Consider the following 9367-nt stretch of genomic DNA (forward strand, 5'->3'; position numbering starts at 1 on the left):
AGTCTGAACATTAATTAACATTTATGTTCAACAGAAACAAAGAAAAGCGATAACAACCACTTCTCTGGTTCATAAACAACAGGATCAATAAAACCAAGAAGAAGAAACTTTAAAACTTAAAGCTATCTGTTGGTGTTGAGTTAGGAGTGTCATAAATCTGATAATATAAAAAGTAAAGACAGTAAAATACTGAATGAACGTTTTCTCTTAAATGTCGCGTGTCGTGAGGTGATGTCATCCTGCTTTCACTACAACTCGCTTTCATTAGAAGCATGCGACACACAATCAATTAAGGTTAAACACTTGCGTGTCTACAAAGCGCTTGTTGACCTCCTCACTCGATGAACATGCTTGAACCCACGTTCTTCAGGACGTTCACACTTTCTCTGCTCAGCAACACAAGTCGGTGTCATTCACGCCTGATTCAACCTTCTTCTTGAGATCAATCAAACTATTTAATGACTGACTGCTCAATAACTTAATCAGTTCAAAACGTTTCAGGCAAGATTAGACCGTTTTTCCCAACAGCTACTTATATCCATAAACTATACATAAAAAATAATAGAGATGTAGTCTAGAGACACGGAGGCTCTTCTTTTAGTTATGCAATCATTTTTGTTTACCCTACCAGTCACGCAGTGAGCTAAATTTGTAGGTAGTAACATAAGCTGTGAAGGTTAGAACATCTTTAGCAGCAGGCATTGTGCTACAGCTGGCTCTGGCTTTTAATGTAATCAAATAATTTATTTTTCAGATTGTTCTTTAAATGATGTAAACGACAAACGTGAATCTCTTGTTTTACTAACATTATGGACATCGCACATCGCATTGCAAACAAAGTTATGCAGTGTCTCGTATTCAGTTGACCTTTTCTCAGCGTGATGTTGTCGCCATATGTCTGTGACACAGATGGATGGCGCTCTATGTGGGACATTCTGTTTTAAGACACCAAGACTTTGACCTACATTGTAAATTTTGACAACGACCCTTGACATATATTTGTCTTTGTGATGAGATTTGTGTCAAAATGATACCAACACCAACTATATCAACCGTGGCTCTGGGTTCTGAAACGGACATAGCACTAATGGGTTTGGTTACCAAACATCTGAGGGGGGCATTTGGTATTTAAAAGGCATTTAAAACAACTGATACCCCCATGTCAAATGTAAATAAAGACAGAATGCAAAGATTTGCAAATCTAGAGCCCCAACTTAGTCAACATCTAGCAGTCTAAGACGGGTGGGACATCACAGTGTCTACCCCAAGTATAGCAGACTACGGCCCGTGGGCCATGTTAGACTTTATAACCCAGAAGGCCAAACTTGTTTAAACTATATAATTAATTTTATGAAATAATGCAGCTGTAAAATAATTTTTAAGATAAGCCTTTCATATGTATGTGTGGTTGCCTGTTAAAGGCCAAAACTTTTAATATATTGGTTTTTACACATCATTTGTATTAGAACAAATAAACAGTCCATCCTTCTGCTCTTCATCTGACACACCCGTAAAACTTTGAAAATCTGTCTTGTAATTTTAGTCTCACAAGGTAAACAAGTAGTTAAACCTCAGGACACCTGAGGCCTGTACCATAAAGCTTGATTAACCTAGCCGGGCTTCCTCTTACTTATCTGGGTTCACTTACCGAGACATCCACCCTCTGGATTTTCGGTACCATAAAGCCGGCTATCAACTCACTAATTCAATCCAGGCATGTCCACTCTAGATCTGTGCCAGCTCACATAAAAAGGGCGGAGTTTGCCGCATGCGACCAATCGCAAACATGCAACAAACCGGCCTGAGCCGCATATTTCACAACGGAGGAGCAAACAATAATAATTAATAAATACGAGCAATACAAATCAATAATCCAGGCAAAAAGCAACACAGTTGCAGCTGCCAAACGGCGCAAGGATCGCTGGCACAAAATCGCCGACTGTCAATGCGGAAGTTAGTGCTATTATAATATTACTTCACCACTATGACTGCACTTGTATATCTGACTACAGTAACATTTGTGTGTTCCATAAATGTATGTGTGTACGACATTTTTTGTTATGGCATGTGATTGTAGCCCCCGCGACTTTATGAATAGCTCTACATACTGTGTTCTTCCCGAGGTTTTAGGCATCACCAACAGAATACATAAAAGTACCTATGAATGAATGAATCAATCCATTATTTACTTAAAGAAATAATTGATTAATGACATTTTATCTGTGGCTTGCTTGTAACCCATCCAACGAGGGATTTAAGGACATCATAATAATTACGAACATCACTAAGAAATATATTAACTGTGGCAAAGAACCTTAGTGCAATGCACACTGTCTGCAGGACTGTCAGTGCGTGGTTGCGATGCGTTACATTACTGAGTTAAGGCTCCATCAGCTGACCGATGTAATGTAACCCCTCTCCCCAAAACCAGTACCTTTCATACAGTGATTGTTCAAGCATTTTGAACGGATTACAGCGATCTCTAAATATTCTCTCGTGCCTGAGCACTCTTCGTACAAGCTGTGCACCAAGATCCACCGGGTTCTCATAAAACGGACAGCCCATTTTCCAAGAGAACTGATTGGTCAGTAGGTGGGGCTGTTATACCTGCTGAGCTCTGATTGGTCAGTAGGTAGGGCTGTTATACCTCCTGAGCTCTTATCCTGAACTTATCCTGCTCCGGAGCAGGTTAGGTGTTCACCATAGGTTACCGCGACAACGTAGCCCGATAGAAAGTCAGCCACCTTTATGGTACCGAAAAGCCAGGTTTAAGCCTGAAGTGATCTCGCTAAGCCGTAATCCAGCTATATGGTACAGGCCTCTGGTGGTCAACGTTCAGAGTCTGTGTTTGACTGCTATCTATTGGGAAAATAGCTTCTGACTGATCTCAGCCCTCTTTGCAGATAAGCTTCCATGTTGATGTTGAGGAATGCAGACATCCACCTGCAGACTCCCCTGAAGGGAATCTGCAGGTGGATGATGGGGTGGTGGGGGTTGCGGAAGGTGATGCATTAATAGGCGAAGGGATGGGAAAGTGTTGCACCTTAAATAGACCGCTAATTGGAGATCGTGTTGATGACGTTTAATGGAAACCACCTGTAAAATGTGCTGGTGTGTGTGTTATGTGTATTGCAGCTGTGCTCCATTTGAAGTTTCTTTACAGACTTGGCTCCATTTATGGTTGTGTTACGCTACCACGGGAACGACAGATAAAGTTTTGCCTTGGTTTCAACATAAACAGCAAAGACGAAAGAAATAAACACTATTCAGCTCCTTACGGTGTCGTGTGGCTAAGGACAGTGAGGTATGGATTGTGTCCTGTTGATAATATTGAACAGAAAAAACAGAGAAATATAATCAGGCTTCAATAAATATCAGAGCAAACTTGATCCCTGGCTCCAGCAGCGTCGATGCTCTCCCCACCCTCCTCTTTGCTCCAGTCAGTGTGTCTTTATTTTGGGCCTGGTTCCCAGTTCAGTCACACACTACTATGTGTCACCAACATTGTGTCTTTCTTCCGGTGTCTATGTGCGTCCAAATCCCAACCTGCCCATCTGACAGCTGTAGAAAGGCATCGTCTTTGCAAACGGCCTATTTAAGCTATCTACTGTGCGCTGATGGCCACCATGGAGTCCAGCTTCCTATGTCAGCCGCCCGGTTCGTGTCAAGTTTGAAGTGTAGTAATCTATATCTCACATTGGACTTATGCCCATCCTTTCACTTGAATAATTGAACAGGTGCTAAGTGTCTAAAATTCAATCTTCCATGAGCTGAAACAACCAGCAGCTATAAATTTAAGCGTCAACTTTGTTAAATTGACATATCCGCACACTTAAAATTATATTTCCCCCTTGTTTACTAAGCAGTATCATATTTACAGTTACAAGTTGCTGAAATAAGCTGCATATTGATAACATTTATTTATCCCTTCAGAACCAAAGTCTGTGGCAGGTCTGCTTGGGTCATAACAAGATGACCGGTTTTAAGTAATACAAAAAAAAATTCTGTGTGAAATGACTGATGTTGCGGAACAGATGTGGCACACACACTCAAACAGTGGAGACGTCATGGAAAAATACTCCACTGTCAGTGAGCTCTCACAGCAGAGTAGGCCAGCTGGTCCTGTCCATTCACCACCGTCGGATATGCTGCTGCTGCCATTATTAAGTTATGCCAGCGTTTTGGTCACATGTCAAAGGCTAAATTTAATCAAGATGTGTGATCGGTATCTTTAATGCTACCCATACATGCTGAAAGTGGCGAGTTGGGACGTGAAATGTTTTATTCAATTAGTGAGAAATTGAGCTGATCTCAGCAGATTTTCATCAACATAAATGGTTCTGATGCTGCAGCTCAAGCGGGCCCATGTGGTTCTGCTTAGTTCTGTGCGCTCCGGTCAAAGTAAGACTATTTAAGATAATACCCAGGAATCCTCTCCCTTATCTGACCAACTTTGGATTTGTTTGCACTTGAGTTGATTAGATGTTTGCAAAAGACACATAAGTTGGTACCAGTCTGTGGTATTGTTATGTTACCCCATTGTACATACATAAATTGTTAACATTGTACACATCTGTTTATCATGAATTGTAGTGTTAGTGCTGGCTTTCTGTGTATTAAAATGTGCTGCTTCATATGCTTTCACTTGCTCCTTGGGGACAAATAAAGTTTTTCAAATTGAATTGAATTGATATTCAGAAATCATGACAGAACTGTAACTCTGTTTACAAAGTGAATTTACAACGTCCTCTTTCATTCAAATTTAAATTCAATTTATTTTTCCAGTTAAATTGAATATCAGTCCAGTAGAAACTGTAAAACAAGGGAGCAGAAATATCATCCAGTTCATTCTGGGAAGATCATGCATATTGGAATTTTCTGGATCACTCTCCTGGGTTGGGGGTCAAAGCCCTTGCAAACCAACATCTTGGGTCTTGTCTACTATGTTAGACTGATCTCTACTCTCCCTGTCCTCAAGCTGTCCTCTATAGCTCTCATTTTACAAAAGTCATCTTTCAGTCATTCTTTTCGTACTGCTGCCATCACTCTCGCAGGTCATGGGGGTTGCTGGAACCCATCCCAAAAGATCTTACAGGCATAAGGTGTAAAGACTTTGCGGACACGTTTCCAGGGCATCTCGGAAAATGATACCATAAAGATACTGCAATAGCTGTGGGATGTCACCCTACACCATCACAGAAGATATTTATACTTAAAAACAAACTGTATAGTCTACTGTTACTCAGTCTTCCTGTCCTCAGTGTCTATAGATACATCACGTTGGTTTCATTTATATATTTCATCAATCCCAATGAAAGTTATCTCATCTAGCCCCGACAATCCCCCATGAACAACTGCAGTATTCAGTGACCAGGCAGAAACCTCCAGCAGGTCCAGGACCCGCGGTGGACGGTGCCTCTTTTTCCATGTGTTGGAGTGAGACAGGGAGTTAGAGACACATCTCGAACATAAGAACTATTATATAGAACTATGATAACAACAGCAATGAGCATAATTAACAACAACAATGCTACAACAAAAACAACGACTATGTCAGCTGACATTATGTCGAATATATGTGATCTTAAAATGTCAACAAAATAATTACCATTTTTAGTGCCACACAGAAAAATTCCTACAATGCATTGTCTTGGTTCCCTTCAACAGCAGCAGAAGGAAATTTTTCTGAGATGATAATTAGTCTGGAAGACCCACGTTCTCTAAGACTCATCTTCTACTGCTGCTATGATCACCCTGAAACGTCCGCAAAGCTTTAACCTCCTCCTAGTCTCATCTGTTCTCTGATCCACCTGTGACCTGCCGTCATCCAACCCTAAATCTTTGAATTTAACAAAAATAATATCGTGATTTTAAACAGAGAAATTGTCAAGAGAAATTTCAATGGATGAACAACTTTAATAACATTACAGTAGATCTAAACATGAGCAGCATGATGAGTAAATAAATGTGTCTGCATTGATTCCATTCCTCAGATCTGTTAAGAGTAACTGGAAAATAATGGCTCCAGCATAAATTTAAAAAAGGATTAAATGCACCACTGAAGTTAAAGGAAGTTAATCAACTCATGCTTCGTCTCTTGCACATAACATATGTAACTTTGTATACACATTCTAGCTGCACTTTCTTCTATAAATACCAGTGAGGGGAAAAAACCACATGTACATTATTTCACCATACAGACATGGTTTCTGCACATTCACATCTATTCACTGATCTCTTTTGCAGCAAGTTTATGAAGAAATCAGATTGGAAGAAACATTAGATAGAGCTGCTTAATGTTTGCAAAGTTTAATCACCTCTTTTGGCTTGTTTTGCCAGGTGACTTTGCCAGGTGCTTTTTCTCATGCCTTTTTAGAATATATTTTGCACATGATAGCCAGTGAATAAATATTCTGGTGGGCACAATCAAGGCCAGCAACCAAGACAGACCCTTTTATCTGCTAGATCTGAGCTCAGCATTTGATCTAATCAAACCATTCCTCATAAACTGTTTGTCTGTTGTGTTCCCTATGGGTCATTTTTTGGCTCATTACTCCTTTATGTACATATGCTGCCACTGGGTTCGATTATCAGGAGATAGACTGTCAATTTTCATTGTTATAGTGAAAACTCCTAACTGTGCAATACTAAATGGATGTGACCAAGCAGTTACCCCAAAGGAGAGCCCAGAGGAACACCTGTGGCAACTGGAGATAAACATAAACATTTTAAAATCACAAAGGTAAAACAATTCGGCTTTCTCTAATTTGGGAATATTGCTAAGAAAAAACATTTCTTATCCAAAGCAGGCCAATGTCATCCATACCTTAATTTCCTTGTGTTTGTCATATTTTTGCAATGCCCTTTGTTGGCAGACTTTGATCAGATCACAAGACAAGATCATGTTACTATTATCAGTGAGTTTGGGATCAACACAATACTGACAAATAACAAGGTCAAGATTTCTTGCATGGTCTTGTGCACATTTTCTACAAATTTTTTGTGTTTTATGGTTTCCATAGAAATCCGATTTTTGCGGTGGACTTAAACTTCTTTACCATATAGTTATATACAACATATAATACTGTACATCCAACACTCTCTATCCCCAAGGAATAGAGGATATGTCACACACTGACACATTTTATGTCGGTATGTCATCTCCTTACTGTCGTGTTTCCTTAATCTTCAGTTTAACCGCCTTTCGTGTAATGATGCTTTGTGCATTTTATCTTTGTTTTCTGTGGAGGCTGGCAGCTGATTGCTGATATGCCCTGGGAATATGGCTCTCCTGCGGCTTTGTTACTATATGCGGAGGCCAGAATTCACACATTAGTCAGGTTTGTTGAATGTGAAATCGTTTTGTGTTTCCCCACCAGTGTGAGAAAATGTGAAAACTGACTGAAGATATGTGGCTCCAGGCCCAGTGTGACTAAATGCTGGCTTCACTGGAACCTTACAAAGACACCTTTATAGCGTTACGTAGATCAGAACAAAAACTTAGACAACTAGGACTATTCATTGCAGTATTTTTGTGGGTATATTCTACAGCACGGACGTCCTAGGGTTAGACCTTTGGAAAGGCCTGTACACACTATATATATATGCGTGCAACTAATAACCAAGGTGTAAGTATACAAAACCGTGGTGAGACCAGCAATGTTGTTTGGTCTAGAGACAGTGTCACTGAGGAAAAGACAAGAGGCAGAATGCTGAGGTTCTCTTTGGGAGTGACCAGGAAAGATAGGATCAGGGATGAGTACATCAGAGGGACAGCACATGTTAGAGGTTTTGGAGATAAAGTCAGAGAGGCCAGACTGAGATGGTTTGGACATGTCCAGAGGAGAGATAGTGAATATATTGGTAGAAGGATGCTGAGTTTTGAACTGCCAGGCAGGAGGCCTAGGGGAAGACCAAAGAGGAGGTTTATGGATGTAGTGAAAGAGGACATGAAGGTAGTTGATGTGAGAGAAAAGGATGCAGAAGACAGGGTTAGATGGAGGCAATTGATTCACTGTGGAGACCCCTGAAGGGAAAAGCCGAAAGGAAAAGAAGAAGAAGAAGAACCAATGTGCTAGAGTGGACTAGTAATTTCCCTACGCAGATTATTACAGTTGACAAAAATAATTAAATATGTTTGTGTGTGCATAATTTTTTTGTTGTGGATTGGCTGCCACACCTCTGTCAGGCTGCCACAGGGAAGCTGTGGCTACATACGTAGCTTACCATCATAAAGTACAAATGAGGATTGAATGAATAATGGAGAACCTGTTGAGCGTCTTTGAGTTTCCAGAAAAGCGTTATATAAAGCTCATCCATTATTATTATTATTATTATTATTATTATTATTACTAGTAGTAGTAGTAGTAGTAGTAGTAGTAGTAGTAGTACTATTACTATTATATCATAACCAGGAGCTGGAGACTTTGTGCCCATGTACTCCTGGGTCTGGGAGGACTGGAGGCAGCAGAGCCACGAGGGATGGTCCAGTCACGTGGGTCAGATCTTCTTTGGGGCTGCCCAGTTGTGTCCCAGCTCAGTGACAGCAGACTGATGCATGCTCCCAGCAGGTGGCAGCAGTGGCACCCCCCATGCCCACACCCTCCTCTGTACACTTTTAGACCCCTCCCATCCAGTGATGTTTAAAACGAGCGTGCACTGACTGCTGATTCTAGAGCGTTCCATCCTTTTTCATTGAAGGTGCCTCATGAGCTTAGAATAAAGCGACTCCCTGCCCTCCACGCCGGGTGCCTTTGATTTAAATCCCAGTTTGGAAGTAGACCTTCTGGCCCCTTCGGCCTGAGCTGGAAAAGAGAGAGTAGCTTGTGTCATTGTGCAGCTCTATGTGCAGCTCTGCATCAGTTGGTAGTCTGCACTTCCCAACATTGTGGATGAGCGTTGCATTATCCTTTCTCCTCCTGGACTGACTTTATCACCTGCTCCCTGTCGAATAGCCTCTTCATATCATCACTAAGAACAGACACGTACTTTTATTCCCTAGGTATGTATTCAACTGTCAAAGAAGCTCACCTGCATATCCTGTGGTCAGTCTGTATTTGTTGTCACCTGATGTGAATGCTTTATATATCTTTCCTTTATGTCGTACATTTGTATTTGTGGGATTTTCTTATAAGTGGCATTAATTACGGGGAGTGAGTAACAGTCCTAGAAATAGAACCGGGGTCACGGCGTTGGAGCCAAATGGGTCTTTTGGTTTATCTCCTGAAACTGCAGCTGCCTGTCGCTTCTGTTCTGTGCTCTATTGGAATGGTTTAAATAAGAATTAGTCTGAGATCGGAGAAGAGTGCTGTGTATTCTCTGAAATACATTTCAATCATTATATCACACCTTAAAGAAAATTGGATAT

General features: G+C 40.8%; 1 protein-coding gene across 1 annotated transcript in view; it reads left to right on the forward strand.

Moving 5' to 3' along the window:
• The first annotated feature begins 8657 nt into the window (after positions 1-8657).
• Positions 8658-9367, forward strand: part of LOC137600684 (high affinity choline transporter 1-like) — a 13393-nt gene continuing 12683 nt past the window's right edge. Inside the window, exon 1 of the mRNA XM_068322428.1 lies at positions 8658-9001. The gene's annotated coding sequence lies outside the window, so the exon portion shown is untranslated. The remainder of the gene's footprint in view (positions 9002-9367) is intronic.

The sequence above is a fragment of the Antennarius striatus genome, chromosome 8 (assembly GCF_040054535.1).
Source record: "Antennarius striatus isolate MH-2024 chromosome 8, ASM4005453v1, whole genome shotgun sequence".
Classification (NCBI taxonomy): domain Eukaryota; kingdom Metazoa; phylum Chordata; class Actinopteri; order Lophiiformes; family Antennariidae; genus Antennarius; species Antennarius striatus.